This window comes from Etheostoma cragini, chromosome 1 (genome assembly GCF_013103735.1).
Source record: "Etheostoma cragini isolate CJK2018 chromosome 1, CSU_Ecrag_1.0, whole genome shotgun sequence".
Classification (NCBI taxonomy): domain Eukaryota; kingdom Metazoa; phylum Chordata; class Actinopteri; order Perciformes; family Percidae; genus Etheostoma; species Etheostoma cragini.
The window spans coordinates 3,741,325-3,753,202 of record NC_048407.1 but is presented as its reverse complement, the minus strand read 5'-3'; the positions used below and the strand labels follow the sequence as shown (position 1 = coordinate 3,753,202).

At 42.2% G+C, this 11,878-nt stretch overlaps 1 protein-coding gene across 2 annotated transcripts in view; it reads left to right on the top strand.

Annotated features, from left to right (window-relative positions):
* Positions 1–11,878, top strand: part of znf536 (zinc finger protein 536) — a 205,829-nt gene that overhangs the window by 30,859 nt on the left and 163,092 nt on the right. For both annotated transcript variants that reach the window (XM_034866439.1, XM_034866708.1), the window contains exon 2: positions 6,874–6,973. The gene's annotated coding sequence lies outside the window, so the exon portion shown is untranslated. The remainder of the gene's footprint in view (positions 1–6,873; positions 6,974–11,878) is intronic.

Below are 11,878 nucleotides of genomic sequence, written 5' to 3'. Positions count from 1 at the left end.
GAAAAGAGAGATAGGCAAAAAAAAAAAAAGGAAAGGGGTGGGGGGCGCACAAAAAAAACACACAACAGAGCTCTACAATCAACAAAGAAAGCAGTGTTTACTCTGCATTTAAAGACTTTTGAATTCTTCTCGCCCCCGCCTCGCCGTTGCATGGCATTAACTGAAAGGGGGAAAATAGCTCAGTTAAGCACCGCGGTTTATTATTCTTCAAACTCTGAAGTCTGAAAAGTAATAAGCTTTAAAGGCACAGTAAATGTACTGGTGCTCGGTGCTCCGTATCCGTTTCAGCCTTTTCCCTTACCAGGCGGTATGTGTGCAAGTGAGTAAAGTTACATCGCAAAGGGAGAAGGGGAGAGAGAGAGAGCGAGCGAGAAAGACAGGCCGAGAGATGGATTATTTTTCCTGAAGCGTGGACTTAAGTTTCTGCTTCGTGCTGCTGGGTGGCCCGCTCCTCTTTAGCCGTGTTAACATAAGAATAGAGGGGTGGCCAGGGGGGTGAGGATGGAGTTGGGGGGGGGGTAGCTGCGTAGCATGGTTTAAATTATTCTGCGCCTCCGCTGCTGCATAGCAGGAGCTGTTGTTATCCACTTAGAACATCAGACGATTTGTTCCTTCTCCCCTCTCCCTGCTCTCCCTCTCTCAGCCCCGTGGGCGTCTTTATCCGGGACCCTTTTTACCCGTGTTGTGTTAGAACTCCTGTCCCGGGCAGGGTGCACCCTCATTCCCTGCCACTTGTTTGCTCTCCCTATACTGGCTTTTCTTTTTCTTTTCTTTTTTTTAAAGTTCTAATCCAAAAAATGCGCTTTTACAAATAACTTGTTTTGCTTTTTAAATCTGCTTCCAAAAGCTCCATATCGGATTCGACACCCTTTGAAAAAGCCAGGATGTAATGTGGTGGTGGAAGAAGTATTCAGGTGATACCACACTAGATACAATACACTGCTACAGGTACAAGTCCTGCTTTGAGGGCGCTACTTAAGTAACAGTATCGAAGTATCATCAAGAAAATGGACTCAAAGTAGTCAAATAAAAGTACTCAATGCAGAAAAATCCTTACTTTTTATAAGGTGTGTCAACCAACTAGGTGTTTAACTAGCAAAATGTCTAAAGTACCTAGTAGTGGGGTAAAAAGTACAATATTTCTCTCTGAAGTAGAAAGTGGCATGAAAAGAAAAGCTCAAGTAAAAGTACCTTAACATATATACGTAACCCTTGTGTTGTCCTCCCGGGTTAAAATACAGTCCAAAATTTGACATTTACGTCCCTTTTTCAGACTTTTATTTTAGTTTTCAACTTACCTACAACGATTTGTACACAGCTTTTTTGGAATTCATGCTCACTAACCCTCATTTATGTAGAATTATACCTAATATGTGAGTTAAAAAAAGCAGACATCATGAATTATTTTGACTCATAGTTAAGATCAGAGGAATGAAAGTGATCAATTGTATTTGCAAATAGCATTGTAAGGAATCCAATCCCTTTTTTCGTGGTAATTTGGTTAAAAAGAAACTCATATTTCAGATATAGACATTTGTTAAAGGGGTCAAATTTGACCCGAGCACGGCAGGAGGGCTAAGTGCTGTTCTTGAGCAGGGTGATGTGTAAAACATCCAGTGGTAGGCCTCGGTGGGGCGGGCTGTCATCCGGGCCCGGTGATGGGTGCTGTGACGCTCGGAGGCCCAGATGAGGAATGCAGTTATGAGGAGATGTTTGTATACATTCAGCCTGCGCCTTGGAAAAGCAGCGATGGTAGTTGAGCACAGCTTAAAGACATCTGGATGCGATGAAATGCCATTTGTCTAAACAATCAAGAGTCTTACCGAAGCCACCCAACGTGCGCCATGCTTTTAGTACATACTTGTGCAATGTGCTTCGGCAGAGAACGTTATATTGACAAATATTTCATTGCGACAGCCTCGTGGGATCTCCGAACAAGATTTCTATTTTTTTCGTTTTTTTTTTCTCGCATCATTCCAGCTCTCTGCTGTAAACATAAAGCATTCGTGACGGCTGTGTACTTGAGGATGGATGAGATGCGGGAGGAGTTCATTTTTAAAGCCGGGTGGGTGGAAATAAAGAGAGACACTAAACAATGGTGGCATTTGATTCTAAACAAGACTGAGGCAAATTTAGCGAGATCCTAATCTAAATACTTAAATGTAATGCTCATTGTTACTGAAAAAGAAGAGAAGAAAAATGGTGAATAATAAGCCCTCGGTTTTTGTTTTTATATTGCGGTTGACCACCAGGCATCGCTGAAACAAAGCATTCAAGAGAGTTTAAATGAACTTGACTTGCAAAAGATACAAGATCAACATGTCGGGGGGGGGGGATTCCAAAGTAGGCTAAGGACACAAGCTACACACTTGGATAGGGAGTGAGGCATCATCTGTCAAAAAAGAAATGCCACACCTAAAGATTTATTTTCTCCTTAATTCTATTTAAACAAATGATCTGGGCAGTTTTTGCAGCCATACTATGCTGTGTGTGCATGTGTGTGTGTTGTAGTGAAGAGGGGGGGGGGGGGGGGGGGGGCAGGCAGACAGACCTGACTGGGATAATAAGCGTCATGGAATCTAATCAGATTTCTAAGATGAATTGATTGTTGTGAGGCAGCCGGTGCAGGAGTGGGGTTGACAATAAGCTGAAATATAAGTGTTAATTTTTATGCTAATCCTCTGGCATCTCTGTGTGATGCAATTTGGTCCGGCAGCCCCCTCGACTTTGCGCCACTGATATGAAATTGTCCCGCGCACAGAGAAAATGTCAGCTTGCCAGACCCTGAAAGCTTGTAATTTATTAGGTATGTTTCTATTAGTATGTGTCACAGTTGTTAGGGAGCCACATGCACAGGCAGGCAGACACAGCCCCTCGTTCTCTCCCTCCCTTCCTCTCTCTCTTTCTCTATATCTCACTCTTTCTCACATATTCCTCCAACCAACTTGCCTCATCCTTGCTTCTCCAATTTTTTTCTCGACGCTTTGCCATCCACTTTATTAGCGCACACACAGGCGTGCGCGCACACACACACACACACACACACACACACACACACACACACCATGCTTGTTCTTAAGATGGTCTCGGCTCAGTGGCTGCTGCACTGGGGCCTTAATGTATTATCATATATCGGGTGGTCCTTGCCCCCTGGACAAAAGGCTATTTAATACAATTTAATGACATTCCCAAGAATGAGGGAGGGGGAGGGGGGGATAGAAAGTGAGGGATAGAGAGAGAGGGGGCAGGGGGGGAGAGAAGAATCAAAAAGAAAAGGCAGGGGCCCAGATGAAAATAGCATCTGTGTTTTTCATGGCTCGCCCATGCAAACATAGCACTGTGAAATGCGTGACTTTCCCTCCTTTTTCTATGTCTCTGTCTCTGTATCTACCTGCAGGATCACATGTAGTGTGTGTGTGTGTGTTTGGGGGGGGGGGGCGCTGCTCAAGTAGTGGTAGAAATGTCACAAAGTAGCTGTCAGAGAGTTATAAACTACAAGTTCATAACATCTGAGCCAATTTTTGCTACTATTCATTGTCAGTATTATTCTTCGATAGCCCTTAAATGTTTTTAAAATCGGTATTTACAATTTTTTTTTAATTATCTTTATCTATTAGCATTTTCCCTTTTTTTGCCAGACGGTGTAGAGGCAGACTATAAACTGTGGGAGACAGGGTTATGAAATGCCACAAAGGTCCCAAGGCTGGAATCGAACCCGGGACGTAGTGGATATGTTTCATACGCTGGGAGCGATTGACGATGGCGCTCCATATATAGTATTTTTCATTGTTACTGGCGAAGTTGGCCTTGCCCATGAAGTATTCAAAGTGCATGATCGTGCACTGTGGATTCACAGCAAATCTTTTGTCCATGTACTGGACTTGATACAGAAGAAAAAATCCTGCATGGACACATTTTTTATAATAATGCAGGAAACCAACAAAACTTTGGTAGCCAAATCCTGCAAATGTTTATATACTTGCACATTTTTGCAACATAATTAGGAAACGTATTTATTGAAAATTCCAATTTGAAATATGCTCAGAGTAAAAAACACACCTTCCTCCAAAGCACTGCGGAGGAGGGTCTGGCTAGTCCACACAGCATTCCCGGATGGGAGAACAACATGCTCTAGTTTATTGGCATTTCTTTAAACCAATCACAATCTTCTTGGGCCGCGTTAAGCGCCATGCGGAGCCCCGGTGCCGCTGCAAAATAGCCTGGGGAAGGAAGTGGTGGAACATGCGTTCAAAGGTTTTGCATGTGCAACAGGAAACTCCGATTGGACAGATAGTCTAGCTAGCTGTCTGGATTTACCCTGCAGAAATTTGAGGACCAGGTAACCATAGTCCTCAGAAATCCACCGGAGGTTAGACACACAGATATCAACACAAAGATAGAGGCAGGTGACCGAAATAAAGCTCGAAATTAGGGACATCTGGCGGCGTTTTTTAAGCTTGGATTAAATCACGCGGAGATAAACACAGCATTCCTGTCCGTTGTAAGAATGCAGCACTTTGTGGATTGGAAAATATTTTTATTTTTTTGCCAGTAAAATGAATCTACGCAGCCGTTTCCTCATAATATTAAAACATATTGAAATTATTAAGAGACAGAGGGACACAAAACCAACCAGCACCCCCCCCCCTGCTATTACACTGCACATATAATAATAATATTTAATCCTCATGTTGTCTTTCCGTCGACTATGCAACTTTTAGTTTAAAAAAAAGACGGAACGAACCTTTTCACAAGGTTTTTTTCACTTTTTACAATGTTTTGTCTCTTTTCCCACAATATTTTTGTGATTTATTTGCAATTTTTTAGGCTTTTTAGTCATTCTTTTCAACATTCCTTTAACATTTTTTTGCTTAAGTGCTACAAAATTGACTTAAACACCAACAATTTGTTAAATTAGTATTTATTTAACTTGAAGAGCATCGTATGGAACCATCCATGTTGTTTTTCTTCGACAATTTGTTTGAAAGAAACCCAATTTTCGGATATAGAAACTTTGTAAAATGTGTTAAATTTGACTTTTGGTTGGACTCAAACTGCATTTCGTTGTCTTATAAGCAAAATACAATCAGTTATACCAGAGATGTCATCTGTAACAAACAATGAGTTTTTGCCAATGTTATATATATTATACTTTCTTGATTTACTTAGAGCTCCATTCTATTCTATTCTATTCAATTATTTTCTATGTTTAGACATCACTCTCATTATCTTTAAACAAAAATGGCCGTGCTCCCGGCTCATACGTTGTGTGGTACCAGAAAGCCAGTCAAAACTGTACTCAGTGGGCCCCGAAAACCCACTGAAAGGTTTGGATGCAATTCACATATAGGTCAATTAAATGCAACAACATCTGCTCTCTCCCTACCATTTGCATATAGCATTCATATGTTAATGATGTCCCCTTGTTTTTTTTTGTTTTTTTTTGCATGTGTGTATGTGCATGTGTGTTTGTTTCTCTCTGTGTGTATCCCCCCCCCCCCCCCGTACTTCCTCCCCTCCTCCCAGTCTCTTTGTATCGCCAAACAAAAAGAGATGCAGAAAATTTGGATTCATACTTCCCTTTTTCGATACTCCCGTCCTATTTTCACTTCCTCTCGCCTGACGATTAAAGGGGAGGTTAGACGAGTGCCACAGTTGTTCCATTGGCGTGCCCCTGATTTCGACAAGAAGCCCCTTTAACGGCAAAGGAGGCGAGGCCCTCTCTCTTCCCCGAGCAGCTTAATGCCTTATAAATCAATGATGACACAGATGGACTAGCGATAATCTATTTAGAATGCCTCACAGCAAATATTGTTGTGCAGATGATTAGACTGCCAGTTATTTTAACTCAGACCCCTAAACCCAATCTTCCGCTTCTCATAATGCTCCTTAGATTCCGAGTGGTAATTTGGGATTTGATATTCTTGTTACTTGAAATAAATTTGGCAAGAAAGACATGTTCAAAATGGTAGAAATGAAAAGTGAAATCAGGGCAGACGCAGGGCAGTGTGTGTGTGTCTACATGCATGTTTGTGTGTGTGTGTGTGTCTACATGCATGTTTGTGTGTGTGTGTGTGTGTGTGTGTGTGTGTGTGTGTGTGTGTGTGTGTGAGTCTTGGGTGGCATGGACAGCTTGAGAAACAAAAGATATAAAGAGGTGCTGGTGTCTGTGCCAAGGCTGTAATGATAAGGCATGTTTCTTTAAAGAAGGGGGAGACAGACCTTTAGCAGACGTGTATCTCCAGGGCATTTGTGTGTGTTTGTGTGTGTGTGTGTGTGTGTGTGTGTGTGTGTGTGTGTTAGACGGTCTAGTGACACAAGGGGGGTTAATGGCAATCCAGGGTCTCTGCCCCTTTTCATGGTCGACGGATCTCAATTTAGCATGCGAGGGTGAGGAAGAGAAGAGAAGAGGAGAGGAGGAGTGCAAAAATGAAGTGGAGGTTGTCAGACGTGGCAGCTGCTCAGAGGCCCTGATAAATATAAGCCCTTATTGATCGGTTGAAAATGAAAGATCCCCGAGTGGTGTGCAGTATTTAGCTTCTTGTCTGCCTCGTGTCAGTGGTGGCCTTGCCCTGCAGGGATAGATTTTCAGCTGTGCCTCCGGGCACCGCAGAAACCCTGGCTTTGATTTCATCTTTAACCTTTTTCGGCTGCGTTGCCTTGACCTCTGCGGCGTCGCTCGCTGAATTTGTTAGATTTTCATCTTGACACGGAGGCCTCCCCCCCCCCACCACCACCTCATCTCACCCCACCACCCATCACTGTCTTCTTCTTCGGTCTGTATCTCCTCTCTGTCCACCCGCCTCTTCAGGGTCTATATTTCCTTATCAACTCATCTTTCTAATCTTTCCTCTGCTCTGTTTCTCCCTCCAGGTGGCCATTCCAGTAAGCAGTAGTCTCTCAGGGGTGACAGTGAGAGGCCACTTGATCCAAACAGACAGGTTGCACTCCAGTATGCAGTTGGTGTGTTAAGGTAAGCTCACACACACACAGCACCCAGACCTTTACCCTGTAGAAGAAATGTCCTCAACTTGAAGATTTTCCAAATTCTTTTGTAAACCCCTCAACTCGTTTTCACTTTCAAATCGTCCCTCAAGTACTGACGCTTGATCATTGGCTTCTTAAAATCCCTCAGTGCAGGCGCCCATTTATAGAGGTTCACTCCTCCTGCCCTTTGCTACATTTCATTCTGCCTCTCTCTCTCTCTCTCTTTCTCTCCCCTTTCATTTCTCCAGCTGTCTTGTCAATATAGGCCTAAAATGGCCCAAAAATGATCTTACCCCTCATGTTGTCCTTGAGTCAAATTGACCGATTTTCTTATATCAATGTTCTTTTTAACTACCCAATTGTAATTACCCAAAATAACATGATTGATTCCACACAACGCTCTTTGGCATGTACAAATCTCTACTTTCATTAATTCTGGGGTGTGTTATTCAATTTTATAGCATTTGAAAAAACAATTGAAGTGTTTTTGAAATAGTATTGAGTAAAAGTTGACATATTCCAGTCTTTAATTTTAGACAAAATAATTCATAGAAACTCAAACATTAGTTATGATTTCCTATAAATGGGGTTTATTGACCATAAATTCCAAAAAAGTGACAAACATTGAAAAAAATGTAAGAAAAACTAAAAACAAAACTGATAAAAAGCATCAATAAAAGTGTTAATTTGGACAGGAAGACAACACAAGGGTTAAAAAAAAACTCTTTAGTGTCTGTATAGAACGCAGTGGGCAGCTTAACCAACGCGCAGTAGGATGACGTACTATTAAGTACTACGATTACATTAGTACTATTACACATAAGGAGGTACGTTGGGCCGGTGGATGGGTAAAACAGCACAAAGTCTCGCATTGCCAGGCTAATAATGAGAAGAACATGTGCTTTGATTCATTGGCATTTTTTTTAAACCAATCACAATCGTCTTTGGGGCGGGGCTAAGGGCCAGACGGAGCCACGGTGCCGCTGAACATGTGTACGTTCAAAGGTTTTTTTAGTCGCTGGGAGGGAGAGTGTGTTGAAACTCTGTATGAAATGTGTGCTTCGTTCTCTCACTGTAAAGATGAAAGAACAAGACACACACACACACACACACACACACACACACACACACACACACACACACACACACACACACACACACACACACACACAAACGCAAATGCACACATACGCTCACACACTCCAACTGTTCATCATTCGCTCACCATTTAGTCTTATCCCCAAAGGCACTCTGTCTTAAACCAAAACACACACACACACACACACACACACACACACACACACACACAGTCACACAGCTACAGTACACTGCTGCTATGTGCACAGACAGAACTTGTAACAATCTGGATTGTGATAATCTATGATAATCATCCACCACATGCCACCTAAAAATGCACATGGGTGGCATTCAACACCCACACTGGCACGTTGCTTCAGTGCATCTCTCCTCCCTCTGCCGCTCTCCCCAATGTCACTACCTCCAGCGTCAATGTCACCACTCTACTCCCTTATTTCTGTTTTATGTATGAGGAGGCTTGCGCTATAACACAATGCGAGGGGGGAAAAAGGAACAAATCTTCAACAATTTATGTTTGGCATTAGTGTAATTGAATCCCACTCGTATATCAAAGGAAGAAAAGTTGCGAGGTGAGGGTGATATAAATACAAGGTAGGGATCCGTGAAAACACGGAGCCGTCCCTCCCCTTTTCCTCTTGTCTTCCGAACAATGTCTCCCATCTCTTTTTTTATTCTCTCCCTCTCTCCCCTTCTTTAGCTAGATGGATGATAAATTCCCAGCCAGAGAGCCAGCAACAGCTGTTGGCAGACAGGCCTGATATGAGAATAGCAGCATAGGATGAGCAGGCATTAAAAATTAATATGCTATTTAGCCTAGGTGTATTTTAGGTATTTGACATTTTCATGTCCGGGACAGACTAAATTTATTCATAGTACAGAAAAAAAAAAAAAAAATAAGAAGAGAGGAATGGGTGGAGGAAGGGGTGGGGGGTGAGGGAGATAGAATGCAGGGAACACTAACTGAAGGCCATTCTGGTTTTATGGTCACCCTGCTTCACCTTGCCTCCCAGCACAGCGATGTAAGGAGGTGGGGTGGTGGTGTTTGACTACATCTTATATGTATGCTTCACCTAAAAAAAAAAAAAAGTACTGATAACGTCAGTCAACAGTGGAAACTGTTCTCCAGTAAAACTCCTTTTATCTACACATGAAAGGTCTAGCTCAAAGTAAAGCTGGGTGAAATGGAAAGCATCAATAATTGCGATTGGAGCAAATGCATTGATATTGTGGCAATATTGTAGGATTGCCTCTAGGTACATTCATAACACATTCACACACATTCTCATTCCCATGGCATCAAGACGAAACACTTGGTCAGCTGCCTTTGGCTGAAAGTCCTGTGTTGTGTGACCTCTTGAGCTGGCTAACAGCTAGCCAATGAGAGCCTGGCTATCAGCATCCTTTACCCAGCTCATGAATATTAATGAACTCAGGCTACCTGATGTCAGACTGACTAGCTGTTGTTATTGCCCTGATTTATATTTTTATTTCTTTTCAGAGGCTAGACCTGACAGAGGAAGTAGCAGTTCATTTCCACATAACACAGACACATATGAACCTAACATATTTCAGAAAATGCAATTAAAAACGATTTTGTGTGGCAGGGCACCTTTAAAGATAAGGTTGTGGGTGGGCGACTGGTTGTAATTCTACGTTATCTTACAGTGGCCCGGTCAAGCGACTGCTCTTCACGATGCGTTCCATACAAACCCTATTTTTTACAATTTTTGCATTGACGCTGAGAGCAAGTGATGGAGTTCTCGAGTCCTGGACTCTGACTTGACCCGGGCTCCAGTTTGGTGACTTGGACGTCACGTCACTTGGGAACCAGACGTGAGAAACTGGGGCTAGTTCCCAGTTGGTGATGCATTGTTGTCAACTCACGTACAAAAACACGGCGTACGATAGTTGAATGGTTAGAAACTCGTCTTTAATATTGAATATCACATTGTGTGTTATAATGAGCTGGGGAACATAGGACCCTGGGAACATTGGACTTATTGTCTTTGTTTCCGTTATGTGCCTCATATGTCTGGAGGACATGGGACCCTGGGAACATTGGAATGACCCCAGCAAATATCTCCGCTGCCCTATCTGTACAAAAAACCTGATTTGTTCTACGCATGTGCAGAGATGGTTTAGGCAAGGCGTTGAATTGACTTTGAGCCAGGACAGCCCGTTGGTCGGGGAAAAGGACTTGGACATCATTGGGTTTTCCCAGATCTTAAAACTCATGTCTATCCTGGTACAGAGACTAGATGTGTGACGGATATAAGACATTTCATTCTTGGTCATGTGTTAGTAAGTCAACCCTATAATGAGAACATCTTGTTAAACGTGCTCTTAAGTTTTCCTGACAAGCGAACTCTTGCGGTCATGTAAGTAATAACTCTTTTCTCTCAGAAGCAAAGGTGAAAGTAGCAACATTATGCCACAAAAGCTCTTTGGGAGGAGGTTGGGTAAATGCTTTGCTCAAGCAAGCATGTGACTTTGACACAGAGACAGGATGGTTTGCATCCCTTGTTTTTTTGTTACTAAACAGTCAATTTTGGTTTCTATTAACCATGAACACAATGTTTTTCTGACCTTTACTTCATGTGCCAAACAATCCCTTAACTATAGTTGTGGCATATCAGAACATTTTTCATTGTAAAATAGCCTAAGATGATTCATGTGTTTGCGATTGTTTATGATCATGATTTATTCAAGTCTTTTGGAAGGTGATGCGTTAGAACAACACTCTTCCTAGACTCGACATTTTAATTCAAGAAAGAGGTCACAGTATAAACATTTATGTGTAAAGAAGTGAATAAAAACTTAAGAAACAAAACACAAGATGTACAGAACAGTTGAGTTGCATGTTGATTAGGAATAAGGAAGAAATACTGTAGTAGAGTAGCAATATCCAGTGTTGTCATTTATCCAAATTACACCAGCTGTCATTACAGACAAAATACTCAGCAATGTAAACTTTACATTCTGTTAAAATTATGAACATGATTAGATGCAATTCTGCTGCAAAATACATCATACACACAGAAATGTCAGATTTTTCAAGAATTAAGAAACTCCTCCACCGCTACTGAGCCACCGTCAAACACAAGACCCCTAAATGTCCTGACGGTAAAAGTACATGTCTCATGCTGAGCCATGCTAGGACAGTCCTCCTCTCTTTATCACTCCCTCTCCCTCCCCTCTTTGTGATTAATGGCTAATGCTGCTCTAGTACATCTCTATATCCCTCCTCATCCCTCCCTCGCTAATTGTTGTGAAATCTTAGACATGGCCTGGATTTGGCCTCTTTGAGTAAGAGGGGGTTGGGGGGTAAGGCGGGGGGGAGGGGGGTTGGTTTGGATTGGGGAGTAGGGACATTTCCACCTCCCACTGCATCCATATCGCTTTTGACTTCCTTCTTGCTTCCCTGTCTTCATTCACTTCAAAAAAAGCCCATATTGTTCCACTGTGTTCATCAAGGGACAAACTTAGGTGAGTCGGTCGAAGGAGAGACACTTTGCTCTCCTTAATTCTACCTGGGTGTAGTAGAAAACATTTTTTCTACAAATCATAATTAATGTCTTGTCAATTTGGAGCAAATTAAATGGACCACCACAATTTCTATAATTCCCTCATTTCAACAAAATGATGGGATATTGTGATGGAAGAATGTATAGCTGGGCTCTTTATGAGTTTGCATGGACCCCTGCCATACACTAATATACAGTGGGTATGGAAAGTATTCAGACCCCTTTAAATTTTTCACTCTTTGTTTCATTGCAGCCATTTTCCAAAAATC